At 48.1% G+C, this 23,927-nt stretch overlaps 1 protein-coding gene across 1 annotated transcript in view; it reads left to right on the top strand.

Moving 5' to 3' along the window:
- The first annotated feature begins 6,808 nt into the window (after positions 1-6,808).
- EGFLAM (EGF like, fibronectin type III and laminin G domains) overlaps positions 6,809-23,927 on the top strand; it is a 238,561-nt gene continuing 221,442 nt past the window's right edge. The window contains exon 1 of the mRNA XM_087759725.1: positions 6,809-6,908. The gene's annotated coding sequence lies outside the window, so the exon portion shown is untranslated. The remainder of the gene's footprint in view (positions 6,909-23,927) is intronic.

Consider the following 23,927-nt stretch of genomic DNA (forward strand, 5'->3'; position numbering starts at 1 on the left):
AATGTTGCAGCTAAATGCAGTAACTTAACATTAAATACCCCTTAGCAGGGGTATGAAGAATTTTTAACAGACATATAATGCACACATACCATGGTGTGTTATAACCTAACAAACATACCAAAGGAGCTCCAACAACAAATGACCATCCAGTGGCCGTAGAGTAACTCAGACATTATAATGCAAAAAACCCACCTTTTCCTCCTACTAGGAGGGAAAACCCCATGCTGAGATTATTCATTTAATTCTATATGCTTACCACTAGTTCTTACTAAAGATGCTCACTAGATCAAGAGACTATATATCATAGCCTGGATCTTAGGCTGTTCCAGTCCTCACATACATGTTGATTATGGCCATACAGCAGCAAGCAGTTACAAAATGTGTTCACTGGAAACTGCGTGTAAGTCAAACCAAGTGTTTGGCTCCCTCTGTGCTCTCATGCTTCTGAAGCCGATGACTTAGTATTTAGTTTATAATGGCTTGGTTTATATTTGTTCTGTTCATAGTTGCTATTTAAGCTAACTGCGTCCTTCCCCCAGCAGACTGTAGCACGAGGGAAACAAAGAAATGGTTTTCTATCCTTGCAAACTCTACAGCTACTCTTCTTTGTGTGAAATAAGCTATCCCATGAACACTGATGCCTAAAACACCTACGAACACTGGATTAATCTCAAATGCACTGCATTTATGGAGGTTACTCTCACTCCAGCCTCCAGTTCACTAAAAAATGCAGAAGACTTCAATTGCCAACACCCTCTGCCATCTCTAATTACTGCCCTGAACAGCAAAGGTCAGCACATTACACCTGATCAGCCCAGGAGGTTAAGACCTTGCCTGTAGGCTGGAACGAAGGAAGGTTTCAAGCCAGTCTGAAAGGGATGGGGTAACATCAGGTGACCTCAGAGCACTTTGCAGAGAAAGCAATCCCATCAAACGAGAACACAAAAAGGTGTCAAGGGCCTGGGAAAACAGATCTGTCCTCCAGCGAAGTGTCTGGCCTGCCCTTGGAAGCACGACTTGGTCTCACAACCCTACTAACCCCTGCTGCAAGTGGGATATGGGAGACCCGACCTCTCTGGAGTAAGAGCAATGCACACCTTGGAGTGCAACTGCTACTCTCCACTCAGCCTGAACAGGGATCACTCTTTGAACGCACACAGCACCCAATCCTGCTCAGCGCCTGCGCACTGCCCTACGCAGATGAGCCAACTGCCCTACGCAGATGAGCCAGCATGGGTGATGACGGCGCTCCCACCGCTTTGAGAGCTGCCTCCTGCAAAATCACTTGGCAAAGCCAGCTGACCAACAGCATCTATTAATACACGGCAGGTCCACCAGCAGACGAGCTGGGGAGCTGCAAGCACACCTACGTGCACATGGCACATTGTACTCTGCTTGTAAGAGAAACCTCAAATAGGAGAGGGAAGGCTACATGGTGTAGACATGACTCCTCATGTGTACATTGTTATATGTCTTGCACGTGTTGAAGGGTGCGTGCCACCAACTGGTAAGCGGAGAGAAACAAGTATGTCAAAGACACTGATGGTGGTGACTCGAACAAAGTGCTGCTGCGGTGGGAAGGCAGCGATGTGCCCTGACAGGATCAGGCTCGTGGGCTCCATTTTTGCAGACTGCTCTCCATACACCACACACTTTTAAATCAACTGAAAAGGACGTAAAACTGGATCAAAAACTGGATCATTTCACTGCTGTCTTACAGCCACCTTTCTGCAGGTCTCTCCTGACTCATCCACCTTGGCAACGTAGCGGAGAGAAGAGTTTCTAACTTTCAGGCACGGGTGCTGCGTAAACCGCTGCCGTGCAAAGACCACAGGAAATCCCTGGGTTTTCCCCAATTTCTGTTGTGAAGAACAGCACTGCTTACTTTTGCCTTGCAGCCAGGCCTGTCTATTTGTGATCTGCAGCGTTAAGAGATAGAGACCAAACGATCAGCCGTTTCCCAAATTACTGTCCTGGGCAATAACCTGCGACCCAGCTCTGCTTGGCAAAGCCTATGCCTGTACCCTGGAAACAGAGATATCTGGAAGAGGCTGTCTATTGATACTACCATAGCTCAGAAAAAACACAGGTTGTCTTTCTTGCCACTTCTTGGTTACCTAATCCACAGGAAAAACAGTGGCAACAATGAGAAGTTTTGGACACTAGGAATAGACAAGACGGCTACTGCTGCCTGTCCCCTCGAGCTGCTGCGGAGAAACCAGCTCACCAGGAAACATATTCCCAGAAGTAAGTTTCAAGATAAAAGCAGGCATCGTACAAATACTATCACCCTGGAAAGACGGAGCATTAATGCCCTCCCACCCTGCAGCTTCTGCCAGGGCTTCAAACTGACTGGGGCTGCTTTCCCCCTAAAGCTCTTCTTGCTGCTGGCACTGCTGCAAGCCTGCGCAGAGGGGACCAGCACAGTGGCCTGAAAAGCTGACCACTGCCTTTTGTAGGACAGTACCTATCCCACCACGCAGCTTGCCGTGGAGAAGAAGACCACCGCGTGTGACGGCCCCACAGCCCTGGCAGGCTGGAGCCCCGGGAGGAAGCACTTTTGGCCGACCTCCCTGCGTGGAGGGGCTGAAAGGACGTCAGGGACTGCCAGTCTGCAAGAGGCAGGAGCCCCAGCTGGGACGCATGGAGTAGGCAGCCTAGGCAAGATTCCAGCAGGGGGAAAACACAAGCAAGAAAAGGAAAGAGAGAAGACTAAATGGGCAAGGACATAGATGTGTGTGCAGAAGGGGAGATGGGTGCTGGGGAGGGGATGAAAGCGGAGTCATGGCACACGATTCCCCACTCGGTGTCTCCATGCTGCGTTAGCCTGGCTGCTCCTGGAGAAACCAGAGCAGGGCTGCCCGTGGCTGGAGCTGTGGCGGGCGAAGGGAAAGGACATGCCTCCAGATAAGGAGATAAAAATGAATCCAAATTACTGGATACTGTTTGCACCGTGCAACAAGCTAAACAGAGAACGCTGAGCAAGGGCAAAGGGAGCAACCTCCAAGCTGCATCTGTGTCTTTGCTAAGCGAACATCTCCACAATTCATGTGAGTATTTCGCCACTTCTTACTGAGTCATATTAACTCTCACTTCAAAAAGCCACCAGAGTTAGCGTAACACTCGCATACCACTGTGAAAATCCTGTATCTGCTATTGTAGGAGACCTATTATTAGCGAGGCATTATTATTATTATTATCTGTCATTTGGATTGTAAGCTGTTTTACTGTGAGCCGCTTCATGTGGATTGCTCTGCATCAAGCTCCTAACCCTGCCACCGCTACTCTTCTGTAAATTTCCATGCGGACACACTAATTTCGGGATCAGGATCCAAGGAGGATTTAATGAAACTCAGCAGCGCTCCAGGATGTGTACAGTGCCTCCCACCATGGAGCCTGATCTCCACCAGGACTTGCGCCCACTACAGACAGTGAATAATTGCATTGGCAGGTCTGAGAGGGGAGAGGAGGCTGAAGCTGTGGGGAAGGAGTTTCAGTGCCTGCACTGCAAGGTGTATGATCCTTCTTCTGGCTCCTCTGCATAAAACTAACTTTCCCATTTCTCCACGTTTTTCAACCAAAGGGATCTTATGACCACCAGGAAGGTAGGGCTGGAGGTGGGAGGGAAGGGGGGGCATTGCCACTGCAATTGCCAACCCCAAACTTTGGAGGATGACTTGGTTTGGAGCTGCTGGAGCCAGACCAGAGCCAGTGACCCTGCCTGGGGGGAGAAGTCGGGGCAGAAAGTAGGGAGAGGGGTCCCTTCCTCACCCTGATGCCTGGGTAAAGGGAGCGGGTTTAGCAAGACAGACAGCAGTGGCTACGAAGGGGAATGTTTCTTACAGTCACTGTGCACAGCATAGGGAGGCAGCAGGCTGATGGGGGAGAGATCGTCTTCAGGCCCCTCTACCACTGAAGGGGGCCCCTTGGGAGGCGTCTTACCGGTGGGCAGGGGTGAGGTGGAGACCGTGTTGAGCAGCACCACGCAGACAGCCACAACATCCCATAACTTCATCTTAGATCTCCTTCCAACACGGGCCCCTGGCAGAGAAGAGAGGCAGGGTTAGCCCCCAGCTGCTGCGCTTCCCCGGTCCTGCCCCATCCCTGCCAACCCCGAGACAAAGCTGGGCAGCCTCACACCCCAGATCAGCCAGGTCCGCCCTGGCCAGGCACGGGGACAGAGCAGCGGGAAACAACCTGTGCCCAGCTCAGCCTCCCGCCCCTATCGCCTCCCAGAGCAAGGGGGGTGATCTCTCCCCAGTGAGAGGTGTGGGAGAGGGAGGCGCGGGATGGCCTCCAGCCCCTCTATGCCCAAAGACGCTGCTTTGGGAGATGTGGGCAGGCAGGTCCCAGGAGACTGCGCCCAGGGACGTGGAGGTGTGACCGTGCCCCTGTGCTGGCGGGCAGGTCACCTTGTGCTTGTCCTCCTCCAGCACCTGGGCGGCGCCAGGGCACCTGTCCCCAGGCTGGGCCGGGGTGGACTGGGTTGATCTGGGGCACGGGGCTGCGCAGACTTATTGTGCTACAGGCAAACCTTCCTTTCCCCTTCCCTCTCTTCTTCTTCCCCTCTCCTTTCCTTTTCCCTTTCCCTTTTTCTCATTCCTTTTCCCTTTTCTCTTTTTTTCCCCTTTCCCCTTTCTTGCCCCCTTCCCAGTCCTCTTTCCTTTTCCTCTTTTCCCTTTCATTTTTCTCTCCTTTTCTCTTTTCAGTTGTCACCTTTACTTTCCCTATCTTCTTCCTTTTTCCCTTCCTTTCCCCCTTCCCCTTCTCTTCCCATTTCCCTATCCCCTTGTTTCAATATTTCCTTTTCCCTTCCCTTTTCTCTTTTCACGTTCCTTTTCCCTTTCCTCTTTGTTTCCATCTCCTTTTCATTTTCCTCTCCTTTTCCCTTGCCTTTCCTTCTCGTTCCCCTCTGTCTTGCTTCCATCTCCTTCTCTTCGTTTCCCTCTCCTCCTCCACTTTTCTTTCTTTTCCTGTTCCTGTTCTTCCTTTTCCCGTCTCCTCTCCTCTCCTCTCCTCTCCTCTCCTCTCCTCTCCTCTCCTCTCCTCTCCTCTCCTCTCCTCTCTTTCCCTTCCCTTTTCCTTTTTCTTCTCTCCTCCTCGCTCCCCGCTCGCAGCCGATGCCCGGGGATGGCAGCTGCCCCCGGCCCGGTTCGGCCCGGCCCGGTCCGGCCGGCGGCACAGGGCAGTGTCCGGCCCGGGGGGCGCAGCCCCGGCTCCCGCGGAGGGGCTCGGGGCGCGGCTGCCGCCCGAGTCCCGCTGGCCCCCGCTGCGCGCTGTCCCCGCCGGCCGCTGCCTTCGCACCTCGCCGAGCCCGGGGGGCTGCGGAGCGGCCCTGTGCCCCCCGGGGAGGGTGCCCGCCCCGGCCCGCCCGCCCCGCCGCGGCCCCCGCCTCGCCCTCACCTCTGAGCTGGTCTCGTCGGACCCGAGATGGACATTAACGCCGGGGAGCCGAGCGGCCGGACGGGCGATGCATGTGGGCCAGGTCGGGGTCCGACCGCCGGGACCCTCTTTTGCGCGGGGGGAAGACGTATGGAGGAGGGGGGCAAGGTCGCAAGTCTGGATGGAGGCAGAGGGGAGCCGCCGGCACACACCCCGGCGGCCTCCCCCGCCGCCGCAGGTGCTGTGGCCGCGGCAGGAGCGGCGCCGCGGGGGTCTCTGCCCGCTCCGGCCCCGGAGCCGCGCTCAGCAGCGGCGGGAGCGGCCCGAGCCGCGGGGAGCGCCGCCTGGCAGCGGGAGCTGGCTCTGGGTGCTGCTCTTGGGACCCTGCCTGGAAATCTGAGAAAGACACTCCATCAACAACTGCGGGGAGTCAGATGAAGACATCAGGGCTCCTGTAACGCCAGCTGGTCCAGCACCGCGGGGAGCCGCGCACCGCTCGGACACGCACGCAACGGCGGGAAGGAAAAAAAAAAAATAAAAACCCCACGAAAAAAGACCTCCCCAGCTGAGGAGGGGAGGGAAAAATAAAAATTTGAAAAAAAAATCAAATCACCCCCCTCAGCCTGCTGGGAGAATCAGAGGCCGGCGCTGGGATTTGTAGAGCCGGTAGCAGCAGCAGCAGCGAGGCTTCCTCCTCCAGATCGGGGGTCCCGTCGCGGCGAAAGCTTAGATCCAAGCGGGGAGCGTGGCGGGAGCGGCGGGAGGCCGGGCCGGTGGCGGGGAGCGCCCGCTCCGGCTGCCCCGGCTGGGCCTGGGCGCGCCCGGCGGCGCGGGGGGCGGCGGGGCCGGCGGGCGGGGGCACGGGGCCGGGGAGGCGCGGGGGGCGCCGCGGCCGCGGGCGGAGGGGAGCGCGGAGCCGGACGCGCGGACGCGGGGGCTTTGCCAGGGCGACTCGGCGCCGCAGATGGATTTATAGGGCCCTTTGGCAGTGACGCGCCCTCCGCTGATTCGCTTTCAGACCCAAACACACGCTGGCCCCCCGCACCGGACCCCGCGGAGCCTCCAAATATCTCCCGGCTGAAGTCACCGGCCCGACATACCGTGGGCTGCGCGGCCGGCGGCGCAGCCCCGCGGCACCCGCGGGCCCCCGCGGCGGCGGCGGGGCCGGGCCGGGCCGGGCCGGGGTAACCCAACACCGCGTCCCTCCCCAGCGCCGCTCCTCCGCGCTCCCGCCGCCGGCCGGCCGCCCGCCACCGCGGACGGACGGGCGGGCGGGCGGGCGGACCTACGGACGGCGGCGGCGGCGGCGGGGAGGCCGCCCCCTCCTCGCCCCTCGACGGCCGCAGGTGCCGGCGGTGCGAGTCCCCCGCCGGCAGCCGCCCTGCTCTGCGGGGCCCCTCCGCGCCGCCCGGCCCCTGCGCGGCGGGCGGCGGTTTGACTCGCCGGAGGCCGCTGCAAAGTCGCTGTAAACAGTCTCGGCTTTCAGCCCTGCGCCGTGTATTTATGACTCACCCAGTTGTCCGGAGGTATGAGGTCCTCATGTCGCCGGTGCTATGAAATTAACGCGGCGCAGCCCGGGCGGGCGGCGGGGGAGCGCGCAGGGCTTCTGCGGCGGCCAGCAGACCGCTCCGTCCGCTCTGCGCTGCGGCTTTTTTTAAAATATATTTTTTGCTTTGGGATTTTTTTCGGGGGGGGGGGGATGGGAGGCGCTGGGGTATGGGATGGAGCAGCGAAGCCCCGAGGAGAGCAGCGCGTTGCCGCAGCGCGCCGCGCCGGTGCAGCGCCGGGCAGTGGAGCTGCGGGGCCGGAGGGACCCACGGCCGGGCCGGGCCGGGCCGGCGGCAGAGCTGCCCCGAAAGCTGTAACATGGCTGCGGGTCCGTGTCCATGCTCCCCCCGCTCCGGGTGTGTGTGGTTACGGTTGTGCGTTCACACGTGTGCGCACCGGCTCGTCCCTCTCTCCCGGGAAAGGCGAGCAGCCCGCGGGCATCCCCGCCGGTGACCGCTGCCCGGTCCCGGCCCCCCCGCGGGGCGGCTGCCCGCTGCGGCGGGGGCGGCCACGGCTGCTGCGGGGGGCCCGGCAGGGCGGGGAGGGGAGGGGGTGCCGCGCCGGGCCCCGTCCTGCCCGGGCACCGCCAGCGGCACCGTGGGCTGCCTTTCCCCGGCTCTGCCTCTCCTGGGCCACCTCGTCTGCCGTATACCCCTTCCCCTTTCTCTCTCCCTCTCCCTTCCCCTTTTCTTTTCCCTTTCCCTCTACTTCTCTTTTTCTCTCCCCCTCTCCCTTGCTTTTCCCCTTCCCCTTCTCCTTCTTCTTCTACTCTCTCTGCCCCCTTCCCTGTGTACATCCCAGCCAGCCCAGGCCCCTCAGTCAGAGGATGCAGGTGGGACCAGCCTCTGCTGCCTGTGCTGGGCTCTCTGCGCAGCCCTTGCTGCACACCTTGCACCCTCTCTGCACGCCTTGGCTAGGAACTAGGATGAGGACCTCAGGCGCGAACTCCAGAGCCAAGCATGTGCACGCCAACAACACTTCTTTGCTCTTCTTCATCAGTGTGAAACGTGCAGAATACTCCAAGCACCCACTTCTGGAGAAGATTTCAGGCCAGGGGCTGTAGGTCTGTAGAGGGGGTCATGGTCACCTTGCTGGGTGTAATGGGAGGGAGGTGCAATCCCTGTGGCCTCCGCAGTCAGAGTAGTGAAGGTTTTTAAGATTTGTTTATTGGAAATTTGGAGGGGTCTGCTAATGTCATCTGTACAGGCTGCCAGGAGAAATATTTCTGCAGGAGGCATGTTCTAAATTTCCATCAGATGACAAAATGAAAAGATGAACACAAACCTCCTCGCGAAGCCCACTGGGCAGCATGGCTTTTCCATCGCCGCAGTCACCTGCCTGCTGAGGGGAAGTTTCACAACTATCTTCCACTAAATGGGGCACTTCTGGGATGAAGGGAGCAGCCTTCCTTGGGAACGTGTACCCTCTCTACAGGAGCAACAGATCCCCAACTCAGAAATAATGTCTGAATGAACTACTTTATTAGATTTTTTTTTTTTTTATTTCAGGCTATTTATTTTTTTAACTGTGCCATTTGGGGAAAGACTAATTTGCACAAAAGACATTTCTCATAAGAACAGCACAGTAAAATACTTCCCAAAAGTTATCTCCTGTTATAAACTTGAAACAGTATTTATTATACATCAGTAGTCACTTAAAAGCCATCTTAGCTTTTTTTAAGTACAGACACTTCAGTGATAGGCACCTGGAATAAAGTTTCTGAAGTGCAGCCTCTTTAGAGAAAACAACAACAAATGGTTGGAACAATGACAGAACAATCTGTTAAGAAGAAACAGGGTATATGGTATCTGTTCAAAAAAGACACAGGCATCTGATAAATGCATCTGTTTATATATATGTGCACGCCAGAAGGGGACAGGAGAAGACATTACAAGAAGCAGTGGTTGGTTTGGCTCAGCAGTACCGTTCAGATTGTGCTACCTCTGCCACGACGTTATTCACGCGTAGTTGTGAGATGCAAGTGCCGTATGCACTAAGTGCTGTATGCACCAAGTGCTGTATGCCCAAAAAGCCATTCCTGGCTCGCAGCCTGAATGGAGCAGGCAGAACGGTTAGAGGAATGGGTACAACGTGATGCCTCTATTAGAGGTCAGGGACTGAGACAGGTTGAAACGAATGTCTTGGTTACCCTGTTAACATGCAGTGAGATGGACTCCTAGTATTTTAACTAAAAGACCATTAGCTAAACCTTTACTGCACATATTGGATGAAATGAGCTCAATACGTTATTCCTTTACGTGGGTTTTGCCAGTGCAAAGCCACTGATTTTCTTTAAGTTACATCAGGTAATGAAGCCAAGACAGAGATTGTGTATCTGTAATACTGCAGGAGTTTATTTTTCCTTGCTATTAAAAGCCACTGAAAGCCTGGTTTTTAACATATGCATTATTTAGCTCACGTGAACCGTAGCGAAAGGAAATGTTATGCAGATGTCTTAGCTGCACTAATAGGATGGTTGAAATAAATGGAGAGTAAACCTGCTAGTTCTTAATCACAAAAATAATGTACCTGCCTCTCTCTGCACTGCTGTTGTGAGTCTCTTGGTAAAGAGGGTTGCTGAGAGCCCTGCACACTTTTGCTTCGTGGAAACTTAAGTAGCTGCTGGAAAATTTCCATAGTTCTATTAAAAGCTAACAAAAGCTACAAAAACTTATGAATTGATTATATTTTTCTATAGAGATCATAAAGTTTTAAGCACAAGTGTTTAGGAGCTGCTTGAGATAAAACTTTTTTTGCTGAAGAAAAAAACTAACTTCTGCTGTCAGGAAAAAAAACAGAAAGAGAAAAATGACCCATTCAGACCTAAATAAAGTGTGTCTTTACATTGTAAAGGTTGCCTATTTTAAAACAAGCTAAAAAGCTGCTTGACATTATGCAGTATGGTCTCATTTTTTGTTTATATGTGTCAACATGATGTATAGATCTCTTAAGATGTCAAGCGCTCCATATTGTAATTTCTAAGTTACCTTTGAAATATGAAACATGATTTCCTAATCACAGTATGACTGCTCAGGCAATAAGTGGCTGTTTCTTTGGTATTAGTAACAGAGGAGTTTGCACTGTTGTTGAAGTGAATTTCCTTGCAAGTCATCTGAGTACCAGGGAAATGCGCCGAGCGGCTGCATGCCTGGGGAAGACATTGTGTTTTGGGCTACAGCTGCCTGATCCTGCATGATGTCGAATGCGCTTGGTCATCCCTGGACCTGCAGGAGTTCCCTGCAGGATTGGGCCATTGCATGAAACTCATTTTTGAGCATTCATTCCCTTTGTTTGATTTAAGATGATTAAAGCTTGTATGAATTCATGTGTTTCGGGGACATGGGTGGCCATTCGGCTCTGCACTGGTATCCAGTGCTGGATCTGCTGTTCCTGCATCCCGTGGTATGTCTATTATGGTGCCTTAACTGGTGGGCAAGGGGTGAGACCTTAATTTATATCAGAACAAGACTGAAAATGTGGCAGCGTGGATATACCTCTGAGTGGTACAGGTCTGCTGAGGCCCATGAGGACTTGCTCAGGTGCTCAGCCTGTGCTGGAGCCCAGACTACCTGCATTGCTCAAGCAATCTAGTTAAAGCTGGCCCTAATTGCTGTGTTTATTAGAATTATTGTGAGCCAGTGCCAAGGTCTGTTCTTTAGCCTGGGGGCCAACTGCAGCCGTTCGACCACATCCTTCCCGCTCCCTCCCAGAGAGGGTGGCTGCACGCATGTAGCCTTGCGGGGTGGCTCCCGGTCCCCGTGGACTCCTGCACCTGTGTGGGGATGGGACTGCCTGGGACAGCATGGGCCCCAGCATGCCAGCAACTGTTCTCCCAGCGCGATAGTATCGATGGCTGGGCCTGGCAGCATCCCTGGCACTGTTTATTTTCCCGGGATAGGTGCAGCCAGCATGTCTCCACATGCTTCAGGCAGACCTCCCTGCACAATCGAAACAAGTCCTAAGCTGGGGCTCTTCTCTTGCTGGGGTGCGAAAAGGAGAGAAGACACCCTGTTTCTAAAATTGGTCTGGAACGTGGCAAATGAGGCTTAAAAGCTACATTAACTTTTCTTCTCTTGGGGCAGATAGTTGTGGAACTTTATTGTAGATACCTGCTTGTATTGTTTAACTTGTGTATTTATAGGTAAAGTTTAACATGTAATGTGGAACGCTGTAGGCAAATTGTGTTTAACAGTTCATCTGGGCAGTGTCCTGTGCCCAGATTCCCCCCATAGCTGAAGTTCCTTTATCCTCTAGGAGGCATTTTTCAGGGAAATACTAGCAGATCATACAAAGCTTTTCTGCTAAAGCCTTTCATACAATAGTTCTCTTGAAGAAAGCTACTCAAAGGACTAAACAATCATGAACTCAGCACCTATTCTAGTTGCATACTCCAAAGAGGAGCCTGATAACAGAGTGTTTAAAACTTGCTAATTAGAAGTAATTGTAAACAGCTGTCACATGCTGCTACTGTTTTAATTGGCATTCATCACAGCTGCATCTGTATTATGCTGCCACTGGGATCCTGGTGTATTTACTCTAATCTCAGAATGTGTCACCTTCTGAGAGATTAGGAGATCATAAAAACATGAGGGCAACATATTTGTCAGGGTTGAAGGTCGCTAATCTGTGCTAAAAGCAGCCAAGAGGAGCAAGCCATGCAGAGGGACAACTGCAACAAGCAGCAACATTTTGCAAATGCAGTGAGCATTTGGATTCTCTCTCCCAAGGGTTTTTTCCATATTTCCATATTTCTGAATTTGTATTCTGCTGTCAGATGTCAGCATAAGACATACAGAAGGTTATTCAGAAGTATTCATTAGCTTGTTAAACGTAACTTCTGCCAGGCCAAGTTGGTAACAAAAAACCAAACGAAACCATCAAATTTTACAGGGCATGTAGCAGAAGCTTTGTTCTTTCAGATGAACATCCCTCTTAGCCTGCTACTAAGGATAGGAAGAAGCTTCTCAGCAGTCTGAATGACTGTGATAGGTTCTTCAGCTGTTTGCTTATGGCAGACTTGCAGCTGTAACTGCGTTGTCCTTGTAAACCACTGGAATGTCAGATAGCAGTGGTTATTGCTAGCCCGGCTGGGTAGGCAGATGTTGCTATTAGGGTGAGCAGAGACACATTGTAATTGGGATTGGTTATGAGAACAACTGGGCTATAAATCTTCTGCTCCTTCCTTATGTGTGCTTCATCATGTAGAGACAATTAAATGATACTTTTTCTCCCCTTGTGAATGTGGAATTATGGCAGTGTTTGTCTAAAATTTTTTTTACATAGAACAGTTATAATGTGTGCTGACTATTGGCTTGTAATGCTTCAACCTACTGGCTACATCGGGGGAACTTCACTATTACTGAAACTAGAAACATTTATTTGGTTTCTGTGCTCAGAAAGAGGCATTCATACTTTCACAGAGCAGAAGAGTTATGACTTGTTACAAATTCAAAGGAAATAACTCACATACAAAATAGGTATAACAATGATTAATAGAGCTGTGAACTTACCCATCTGAAAATCTTCTTCAGCAGTTAGGGAAAAAAGTTCTGAAAACTTGAGGCTGTAATCTGGGACAAAAATGCAAATTGACACATTTTATTTATACCAGGCTCCTTTTAAAGTCACTCAGTAGGAGCCAGTCACTTTTGCTTTGATTTCTTGTGAAGTCTTTGTGTGGATCGTGCATAGACCTCTATCTCCTTTAGCAAGGAAAAGCGTGGGGTACCGTACCACGCTCTTGCCTACATCTCTGAGCTCTCCATAGTTAGTAAGACTCTGAAGTGCAATGATGTATGTGATCTTAAACGTAATCTTCAGAGGAACTTCCTTTAGCATCTCAATTCAGCAAAGCAATGAAACATTGACTTTGAGCCAGGGATGATTAGCATACTTAGACAGATGCAAGCTTCTTGCTGAATTGGTTCCTGGATCTTTAAATGTCTCAGCATGGAGTTATATTTACACTGCTTTTGTGCAGGCGAAGTGGAAAAAGATAGACCGTATTAATCAGCAAACGGAAATTGAGTGCAGCCATATAGGAATGTAGAGGTGGGTAAGTGAGGGAAGGTGTGAAAGAATCCCAGATTCACAGGAAAGATATGATCAGTCATTTTTAGACCAGAAAGAAATGTCAGAAACGTTACAATTTGCAACACAGCTTCTTTAAAAAAAAAAAAAAAAAAAAAAAGGAGGAACAAAATCACATTGTATATCTTGGGATGGTAGGATGCTACAAGGCTTCATGGGTAACTGTTGGTAAATTTGCTACAAATGTTTCCAAGTATCTGCTGTGTCAGGTCCATGAAAATCAGTAAAAAAATCAATATTGGGAACTGTGGCTGCTCTTCTTAGTCCACCAATATTTCCATTAGTTTCATTGTGATGATTTCCCGAAGGACTGGTCACTTCCAGAGTCAGCGTGGTGCTGCTGGATGAAGGATAGTTCCAGCAGGCTTGTGCAAAAGCTATTTCCCATGGAGAATTATTGTTGCCTTGGGTTAAGTCACCCCCTCAATCCCACTCCCTCTTTTTTCAGGTCCTTTCCCAACATCACTCTTTCCATAAAATATCTTACCTGTACTCTCTGAACCACTGTATCAGGTTTTTGAGAACTTCTGGTTTTGTTGGGGGAATGGAAATGAAAAATGGAAACAAGAAGACATTCTTTATTTTTGTAAGGAGAAATTCACTCTTGTGCAGGAGTTAAGATTATATCATTATTAGCCAAGATCCCAAGGAATTCATTTTTCTGGAAATGGGTAAAAGGGGAGTTTCCCCACAGCCTGCCTTCATTATGTTTCACTTCGCGTTTTTCTTCTGGGACATTTAGAAAGGAGCCAGGGAAAAACTGGCAGGTCTCCTCAGGAAGAGCATGTGATATCACGGCGGGAGCTGTTAAAGGTTGTTGGTTCAAGGAATCAATTATTTTTTTGCTTGGCGTGTTTAAAGCCAAACTTGCATTTTTAGAGGGGGATGAATCTATATTGCAAGATACTTCCTTTATCTGTTCAGGAAAAAAAGAAGTCCTTTGCTATAGGAAGGGGCACAGATTTCAGAACAGTAGAATGCATGAGGAGAAATCCAGGGAGGCTTTAATCAAAGTAGCTTTTAACATGTAGTCAGGTTATGCCAAAACATCAACAGATTCCTTAATTTAGAGACGTTCCCAAGATATCAAACTATCTGTTCCTGAAATTGAGTAGTCTTCACTTTCTGACAGCCCAGGACACAAGCCCAATTCTGGCCCTGGTTTCAGGCAAAATTTCAGTGACGTTTGGCTCCTTCAGTGCTCCTTCATGCTTGTCTGACTGTCCGGATGGCCACAGCAGCTCTCGCCTTTCCATACTGCAACCTTCCACACTTCACTCTCTCCTGGTGCTGCTTGCAGCACCTCCTGCCTGCTATTAGTGACCTTTGCATTGCTTCTCACCCCTCCGTTTATAGGTTCTCTTCTGTGCGTAAAACCTGCTAGCTCTTCCTCTGCCACCCAGGCTTTAGTCTTCGATGGTGCTGTCATCAGGGGCAGGAAGGGCTTGTGCCTGGGTGCTGGCAGCCAGCAGGTGTGCAGCTGGGGGCACCTGCTCCTTGGATCATGGGAGCGAAGCAATCATTTAAAAAACAGAACCCAAAACAACAAAAAACCAACCCCCAAAACCAAACAAAAAACCCTACAAACCCCCTGACCCCCTCCCCCAAAAACAAAACAAAGCAGCCCCAAACCAGCAGAACTGTTTGGTACTGAATCTTCCAAACATGTCACTTCATCTCTGTTCTCTTCATGGGAATTCCAACAGTCCTTATCACATTCCCCACTTCGTACCAAGGTGGCTATAGTTTTTAATGAGTTTTTTCTGTCTTTTTTTTTGGAGGAGGGAGGGACCAGGGGAATGGAAGTAGAGTAGACACACACAGACCCTTGACATTGATTCTCTTGGACCATCTTCTGCCCCTTTGACATTGCCTTGTTTTGGGAAAAGCCCACAGAGAGGTTGAGAGAGAGGAAGAGAGAGAGTTACTGTGGGTTAGCCCCCTCCACCTAACTTTTGGCAGGCAGCTTGGGTGCCCAAGTGAGAAGCCAATTTGCTACAGGCTTTTTCAGTAGCTTGTGGAGGGTACAGACTCTCCAGAGGGCAATTAAGCCCACCTAAGAGATGAGCAACAGCTCTGTGCCTCTTCATTGGTGTTAGAGGAAACCAGAGATGACCAGTCTCGTAAAACAGGCATCTCCGCAAAGCAAGCTTGGATGAGAACAGGTTTATAAGACGGGAGCAGGGGAGAGAGGACCTGTTTTCCAATGCTTGGATATGTATTGTCAGGAGCACTCAGAGGTGTATTTTTCACACAGAGCATTTGTTCTGTGTCCTGGGCTGACTGATACAAACACTTGCACCTGTATAGAAACACACACACTTGACCTGCAGTGCCCTGCTGGGATGGCTTGCCCTCTTAATTTCTGAGATATTTCTGGCCTAATTTTTCCCCTCCACTCTCCCTGAGCTGTGCCCTGGGGTGAGTGCTCCTCTTGTCCAGCCCTTGCTGTGTGCATATGCTGCACACGCATATCCAATATATAGATATTTCTTCCTCCGTAATTCCCCAGAGCACAATGGCCAGAGGGGACTTAGTTGTGCTGCTTCTGGCCTTGATTTGGCCAGGTTTTCTTGGCAGAAAGTTTGCAGGCAGCTTCTGACAGAAGAAGATGTAGCCTAAGGAGAAACATGGATCTTGGCATGTTCCCTGGCACCAGGGGAAATGCAGCACAGGTGCATGGGAAAATGCAAGGGCATAGGCACTGAGCACAGCAGGAAACATTTAAGAATCACCAAGTTTAATGAGTTCTTCCTAAGCTGATGATACCTTAGAAGACAAATGCTACCAGCGGTGTTATGAGTGTGCAGTCTCTCAGGTAAGATTGCCCGGGATGTCAGCGCCTGTCTGACAGGCAATGGGAAGTGAAGTGCTTTCAGCTTTCAACAGCTGCAGTCCCAATAACTGGCTGTACAACCATCAAAGCTGAAACAAGCTCTGCATAATTTCTCTGTCTGCTCTCCGTGTATCTGCTGCAGCAGCTTATGCTGACTAGGAAATGGGAAACACATGGGAGTAGCCCGCCCCCTTGGCTTCATCACAGCTATATCAGTTTTCCTGAAAGACTTGGAGTTAACTTGGCACAAGCAATTTTAGCAAACTTCAGTACAATCCCTTTAAGAGTTTTTGTGTCATTGCCAATCTGTGAAGAGAGAATGACTGCAAAGGTAATTATCTGTCTAAAATGGCTGATTAGTTTTTGGAAATTACCTTAAAAGTTGGTTAATACGCAAATTTTTACTGTCATCTGTGGTCATTAATGATAATATTAAATCCTACTGTAAAACATGGTAAGCAGCTGTATTCCTGGTGTTTTACTTGGGAAGAGACCTAACCCCAAACTTCTGCATGGGGAATAACTCTGTAATGAAGCCTCTGAGCTGTGGAGTGTCTCCTAAGGGCTGATTTTAGACTGACAGCCTGAGGAGACTGGGACAGCGTTCAAAGGAGCTGGCTGCTGTTTGCTGTGAGGGTTCTATTTATTTCCCTGTGGTTTAGGGCTTCCCGTGTGTTGGGAAGGTGGTTTGTTTGCTGCCCTGCCTGTGGGGATCCCCAGAGGCTTGCAGTCTCTTGGCTGATGGTCCTTGCTCACCTTCATTCCCCCAATGGCTTTCAGTGTCTCCTTTGGGGTCACTCCTCAGGCTATTGTGTCAACATCTTGGCTTTTGCTCTCAGATCTGTACGTGCTTCACCAAGGAAAATTTTCTGTTTCGATGTATTAATGTTATTCATAAGCCTTTGTGTTGTTGCTTTGTTTTAAAATTCTTATTCTTTCTCTATGCTGTATCAGGGACTAGATAATCTAGAAACTTACCCTTGGTTACATCTCTAGCAATTGCCTGGGGATCTGCACTCCTTTTCCCCTGTTCTGTCTGATTAGTGCTGTTTCTTAAGGACCTTTATCAGAGAAGCACAGTTGCAGGAGGAAGATTTAATGTTTGAGTTATTGTTTTTTCCTGGGATGAACTCTGACTTTAACCTTTTTAGAAATATCAGTGCTCTGTCTCCTGGACGTGCAGCTCTCCCATTTGAAATACTTAACTATGGATTTGTCTCATCTGGATATGTTGTAATAAATTGAGCTGGCTGAAGCCCCTTCCTTACAATATAACAGTAATGTCTTTGATTACATGTCTTTATATTCAGTATCTGATAATTTTTGAAAGTGAAGTAAGCATTGGATCTCCTAGCTATTGCATTAGGAGATTTAAGTAGTAGTTTGTGCGCAAAAGCATCATGATAAAACATAAAAATCAAAGCAAGTAAAATAAAGTTCAAAGAAAATAAGAGTTCTCACAGCTGATGACAAAAAGTATATTTAGTCTTTTTAATGGGGATTTTCCTGAGACTAACACTGGTTAACGAAAAACTGTTTGTTTTGCCAGTGCACCTTTCTCTGACAACAAACTGTTTGTTTCTAGCCACTTTTAACTGTGGTGCCTCTTGTGCTGGTTTCCTGCACACAAAAAATTGCCATACTTTGTTTTGCACGTGCTTCCAGGGCTCCACCAGCCACTGGTGAATACTATCCTACTTCTTTGCTTACATTCAGTTTCAGTATTTCCTTTGACGTAATTTGCTTTCCACTGACTCTATGAAGCCCTTCAGGGTTTGAACCCGAGCTCTTTCTCTCACTGTGTGATCTGGTCACACCTTTCACCCTCCAAAGGGCCAGCAGATAGCAGCCTGCTTGTCTCGCCGGTTCATAAATTTATGCAGACTGGGCAGCTGCTACTTCATCCATGAAAGTCCCTGCCCAAAGATGCCAGAGATACTGCTGCCCTTTCACTCTTTAAATCAAAACTGAAAGCTTCTTTCCCACAGTGCTCTCATCTGTCAGCTGGCCACTGCATGCTGAGCTATTCTGTTGTGGATCATTTGGAAAGCATCTCTTAGCCATGATCCTCAGAGGGGCTGAAAGCGCCCCTCGTCCATGAACTTCAGTGGGGGGTGAAATAGCTTTGCGGGGTAGAGCCCTATGCGTGCCGCGGGCTGAGGCGCCCTGTGCTGAAGGGGTGGCAGGTTTCCCACTGACCTGAAGAAGAGCAGGACTAAACTGTTCCGTTCCATTCTGCTTAAAAACCAAAGGTCACTTATGATCAGTATGTTTTAAGAAACATGTCTATTAAAGGAAAAAAGTGTTCCATTGCTGGACACAGGTGACAAGATAAAGCAGTCCAGCAGCTTGATTAAAATAGCTTTTCTATTTTCAAGGGCAATTCCTTTAAAAGACTGTTTGGCTTCTTTTGGCTTCTTTGGGTGATAAAATCCTGAAAACCTCTCAGGATAGCACTTGGATTTCAGTTTTCTTGATTATAGGCCAGTAACTATCGTGCTTATAGACCTTCAAAGCATCACTACTCTGAAATAAACCTACTGGACTAAGTACATTCATTTGGATGAGACATATTTTTGAGCACTTAAGTTTTACTCATTAAATACAAAACCTGATGCAAACTGACCTTTAGCTCTCAACTGAGTCCAAACTATTAGAAATTCAACAGTTACATTTCCAGTGACAATATGAATTTTTGGATGTTCTGTATTTAAGTGCCGGAATAATACACACACTCACATGCGTGTGTCCCCCACCCCCAAAAATACACAGGATTGCTCACGGGAGCCTGGCTAATGCCATGGGAGATGCAGGATGGATTTTGTTAAGAGGAGATGTATAGGGCTGGTCCCAATCCAGTGAGTTTGTTTATTCATTCTGCAACAAGATCAAAACAGTTTTAGTAACACTGTCAGCACACCACTGCTGCTGTTGACAGCAGGAATAAACACCACCTGAAGGGCATGAGAGAGGCTTGCCATGCCCCACTGCCATGGGAGGCAGGATCACCTCTGTTCTCTACGCAGGATGTGCACAGGAGATCTCATCATGGGCCAGGCGTCTCTTATACTAGGCACTGTATGAAGACAGAGGAAGAAGATGAACTAGACAATCCATCTGCTGTTAGGATGTTGTCTACTTGTATGTATTTAGCATAAAAATATTCTTTTGGTGTGTTTTAAGAGAGAACCCATTGGCTTTTAGGAGTTACTGGTCAGACCTTGAATGCTGGCCCTGGAAAGAGTGCGGGAGAAGCTGGAGTTCTTGATAATGGCTGTGGTGGTTAACCATTGGTTCACACCAAGTTTTTCTGCCAGAAAAACTCTGTTGTAAAAATGCATTAGCTAAGATTCTTTTATGAGCAGAAATCTTAACTTCTGGTGGGTTTGATCTATTACACCACCAGCAATCATAATATGGTAATTAATCATTTTACATTGGGGCGAAAATGAGCAGAAGAGAAGGAGAAATGAAAAGTAAAAAGCTCTGCTCAGATATGAGCAGTGTGACATCTGCATTTTGATCAACTCCATATACTAGAAAGAACCCTTCTGCAGACAAGAAATGACATGTATTAATGACTCTAGATGCTGAAAAGAGCTGTTTTCTGCATGCAGAGAATAATTTTTTCATATAAATGACTAACCTTTTCCTCTTCCAAGTTTACCAAAGGTCCAGTCATCCCTTAGTATATGCAGATGTTGAATTGCTGCGACCAAAGTTTTAGCCTGACTTGACCAGGTATGGCATTTCTGCCCTACAGAAACCTGGAGTTAGTTTTGCAGTGAGGAATTTTCACCTTCATTTGCAACTATCTTGGAGTAAATCCTTATCTGCAGCCAAAGGTTGGGGAGCTTGGACACCATGCCGCCTGTGCACAGTGACCTGTGTGCTTGGTTTGCTCCCCATGACACAGGGAGTTGGTGCCTGAAAATTTGTCTCTTAATTAAATGCAGGTGCAATTTGAATTTTGTCTTTTCAAACTATTCCCATGGTTGAGAGGAAAGACAGTTTTTCACTTTCACAAGTTAAAAACACTAGTTACAAAATGCTACTGGGGCTCATGGATACTTTCTACTGCAGTTTCTGATATTTGTGAGTGGTTTTGCTCCCGAGTCAATGTATTTGGAGGGAAAGGTAAAACTACATTTGAATGCTCCCTACTGGACCCTGGGAGATGTCCTCTCCATCACTGTGGGAGAAGGCAGGTGATGCTCTGATGAGCCACTTGAACTTCTCCCTTCTCTGAAGCGCCCAACCTTGGTGCTGCTGAGAGCCTGGCTAGAGCAGAAAACAGGCCAGGACAGTTCCTAAAGAGGGAAGTGTCAGGGCAGACTGGTGACGGGCAGGGGGAGTGCTCCAGCGAGCAGACAGTGTGGTTTTCACCACCCTGGAGGCTGTGAAATGAAGCTCTGCGAGGTGAGTGATCTTGGCCAAGGTTGCAGCATCTCCATACCAGAGGATATTAATCTAAACTGTGCTTTGCCTTCGTGTAAACTATTCCCCTCTGGAGCAGCCTGCACTGCTGCAGATACACGTTTGCTTTCACAGACCCCAGACTGTCAAGCAACCTCACACAAGCATGCGTTGAGCTCATGTGATTGAGCTACATGTGTTTACTTTGTTATAGGTCAACCACTTGAGCCTACCCTCAAGATGAACTTAATGTTTGCGGAGGAAGGGCAGCAGCTATGTAATACTGGAACAGGCAGAAAACAGAATCATAGCTTTGAACAATAGGAAAAATGCTGGCTGTCTTGACTAGGTATAGTATTGCATTTAAGTATATATACCTATAGGAAAAGTTATCTCACTCTCCTGCAGTGTTTGACCAGAATATGGAAATCTAGTAGGTGAGGTAGGAATTTCTCCAGGCCAATTTCTCAAAAAATTGGAAACAAGATCTCTACAAAGAAGCATGAATCTGGTAAATACTACAGAAAGGGAGCAAAACACAGCCATAAATAAGTGTTATTTTTGGCCCATTGAATATGGCTTAGCTTTGCACATGCTTAACTGCTTTACCTGCAGTGGCTGATTGTGATTGTGAGCCAGGGACAGAAGAGTGAGTTATGTGGTGGCAAACCTTCCTTGACAATAAGCCTGGCTGCAAATACAAATAAAACTTACAATGGATCTAAATTACAATTACCCTGAATTTAAGGCTTTTTTTTTTTTATGTCCCAAGAACAGTAGTGAGGGCTTTGGTATGACTTACTAAGTTGAACAGAAAAAACTTAATATAAACTCTTGTTTCAATAACACAAATCCATTTGTTCTAAAATGTTGCCATGTTAACTTGTGGAGAAAGGCTTAGTTAAACAGACAATTTCTGCTCCCTTTCATCTCCTGAGATTTAAATGGAAGAGCCACAATGCCCCACTACATTGACCAGCCTTCTCATAATTAAAATCACAAAACTTACTATTGCAAACACATGTTCAAGCTCTTTCTATAAAAACCAACACAAAGATAAACACTGTTCTTTCTGGTAGCTTTCATTATTTGCACCCTAGCTTTACAAGTAAAGTGAGGATTTGAGAGACAAACATTAAAGAATGAAGAGAGCTCATTCAAGCAGCCATAAGAAACCACTATAAATGAAAAATTCCCCTTCTCTTAGGCCTTAGGCTGTCTCGGAGTGAAAAAAAATCCAGTGTAAGAGGTTAGGACCAGATGACTTGGTATTTTCTGTGCAAGCTGCTTCACAGACCTTCCACCCTTTGCTAGTCCCTAACACTTTAAAGTAATTTCCTAGGTGACCCAGCATGGTATCCTCCCATCTCTGTACACTCCTAGTTCCTTTTATCAAGTGGCCGGAGTGGTGTGGTGACCCTCCAGAGCTGTGGTGAGGGATATGGGGTGCTCCCCATGCAGCTCCTGCTGGGTTTTGCAGAGGGCAGCTCTTCCCTTGATGCATGTGGGAAAGCGGCCCCGATGCTGGTGGGAGCTCCTGCTCCGGAGCCCTGCAGGGATAAGGCCAGCATTGTGCCTTCTCTTGCTGGATGGTGGAGTGCAGCCTATGTGTAACTTTTAGTCAACACAGGCATGCACAGATAATAGACTGTTTCAGCTGCCTCTGGGGAGCTTCTGTTATAATCTGCCAGAAGATTCTTTCTGTGGTTTAAACTTTGGCATATGAGGAACGCCAATACTTTATATATACAAAATGTCAGTTATGTGCCCTCAGGCAGCAAGCTAAAAATGATATTACCCTGTTGATGGATCTGGGTTTAGATACTTTCAGCTACAGTAAGTTTCTTGATTTAAACTCTGAAGATGGCTGTGCCAGTCAGCTACAGTAAAAATTGCAGGGTGGCACTGGTTTTCCACTGATTTCAATGTGCTTTGAATAAATCACCAGGGAGAAAAATAATTTTCTTACAGGGACTATCATCCAGCATACTAGTAATGCACAGCCACGATGCCTTACATAATGCAAGTGCGATGAATGAGCTGCTACCCAAACTCTGCTGACCTAAAGCCCGATGGTGCTCCCGCTGGCTTCAGTGGCATTCGATTGTGCAGTGTTACTGAGTCTGCTATGGATAGTTATCTGTAACACGAAAAGTGCTTGATGTCTGTGGTCATCGCTGCAAGAAAATTGCTGCTGCCTTGGGGGAAATTGTGTGTTACAATGAACCACGACGCAAGGCTGATGGTGCATACCCCCAGTGCCACTGCCAGAGTAGCATGACCTGAGATGGGCAGAGTCAACAGAGTCTCAATGGCAGAAGCCAATCAGCAACCATATGCATCCATATGCATCTTATCCACAAGATGAAATCACTGCACTGCAGAGAACTACTGACAATAAACAGCAAAAGAAATGCTAAACACAAAGTGCTCAATTCTTATTTACAGTAAAGTCATTTTATATCCTTCCAGAGTGTGTAAATGGTCCTCAAAGGGGAAGATACTGCAATAATTTACAGCCAGTGTATCACTGTGTTAGTTTACAAATGAGAATTGGAGCCCAAACAAGTAGTATTTTGCTGATTTTGAAGTTTCTTACGCATTTAGAATTTGTTAAAATATTCTGACAACACTTTAGTAGAAGCTTTAAATTACTAATTGGAATTTAGGCTGGAGGTTTAAATTGCTTCAGTCAACAGCCTGTCCCGGGACAGACAGCTGATGTTCCATAGCTGGAAAAGACCATGGAGTGCCAGCCTCTGTGAAAAAGCCTGTCTCCAGTTTTAGTCAAACTATTAGCATCCAGGGTTGAGTGATTGGTGAAGTCTAAAGGAAGTGAAGAAATAAAACTCTGGGCCAGATTTTTATCTTACTCATACCAATGTAAATCCAGGCAAATTCTCCTCAAATCAGTGGAGTTATTCCAGACTTACATAAGCTTAGCCAATATCAGAGTCTGATTCTTTTATTTTGGGCTACTGGAATTCCCTAAGTAAATAATGCGGACAATTGTGCAAATTCCCATCATGAAATGAAGTTTTCTAGTAATAACTAGAAAACATTAGTCAGATCAGGAAGAAAAAGGAGAAGAGACAGATAGTAGATAATGAACAAGGCTAAAGAAAGAACTGAGCTGGGAGACAAAAGACAACTCCATGAAATCTACAATGACATAAACGAGTTCCTTAAGACCACAGCCAAGTATAGCTTGGGAAGCAAAGATATAGACAAGACCTGTGTGAGCTGAGTAAGTCCTTCTCTCGTGGTGTCCCCAGTCTGGGCACCCTATGTTTGCAAGTATGGCACTACTGAAGATTTTATTAACTCGTCTTCCCTAGCTGCTGACCTTTGTGTAATTTCTTAGGACTGGATGTCTACAAAGATCTGCCAGGGTCTACATCCATTCCTTCCTTATATCTGACTGTAAAGAAATGCAAGATCTTCTGCTGGCATAAACAGCACAGTCACCCCAGTCACTGTGCAGCCAGTGGTAACTGCAGTTCTGCCCCTAAACTCGTAACTATGGGCATGTGGCAAATGTAATTCTTTGATGATTCTTGAAAAAGTCCGGGAAGTCTTGTTGTATTCTACAGACCAATATGAAATTGTCCGTCTGCTTCTCTTTTCACTAAAAATAACATTTCTGAAATTTTTC

Source organism: Nipponia nippon, unplaced genomic scaffold, assembly GCF_047370975.1.
Source record: "Nipponia nippon isolate SJK-2023a ecotype South Korea unplaced genomic scaffold, ASM4737097v1 scaffold_20, whole genome shotgun sequence".
Lineage (NCBI taxonomy): Eukaryota > Metazoa > Chordata > Aves > Pelecaniformes > Threskiornithidae > Nipponia > Nipponia nippon.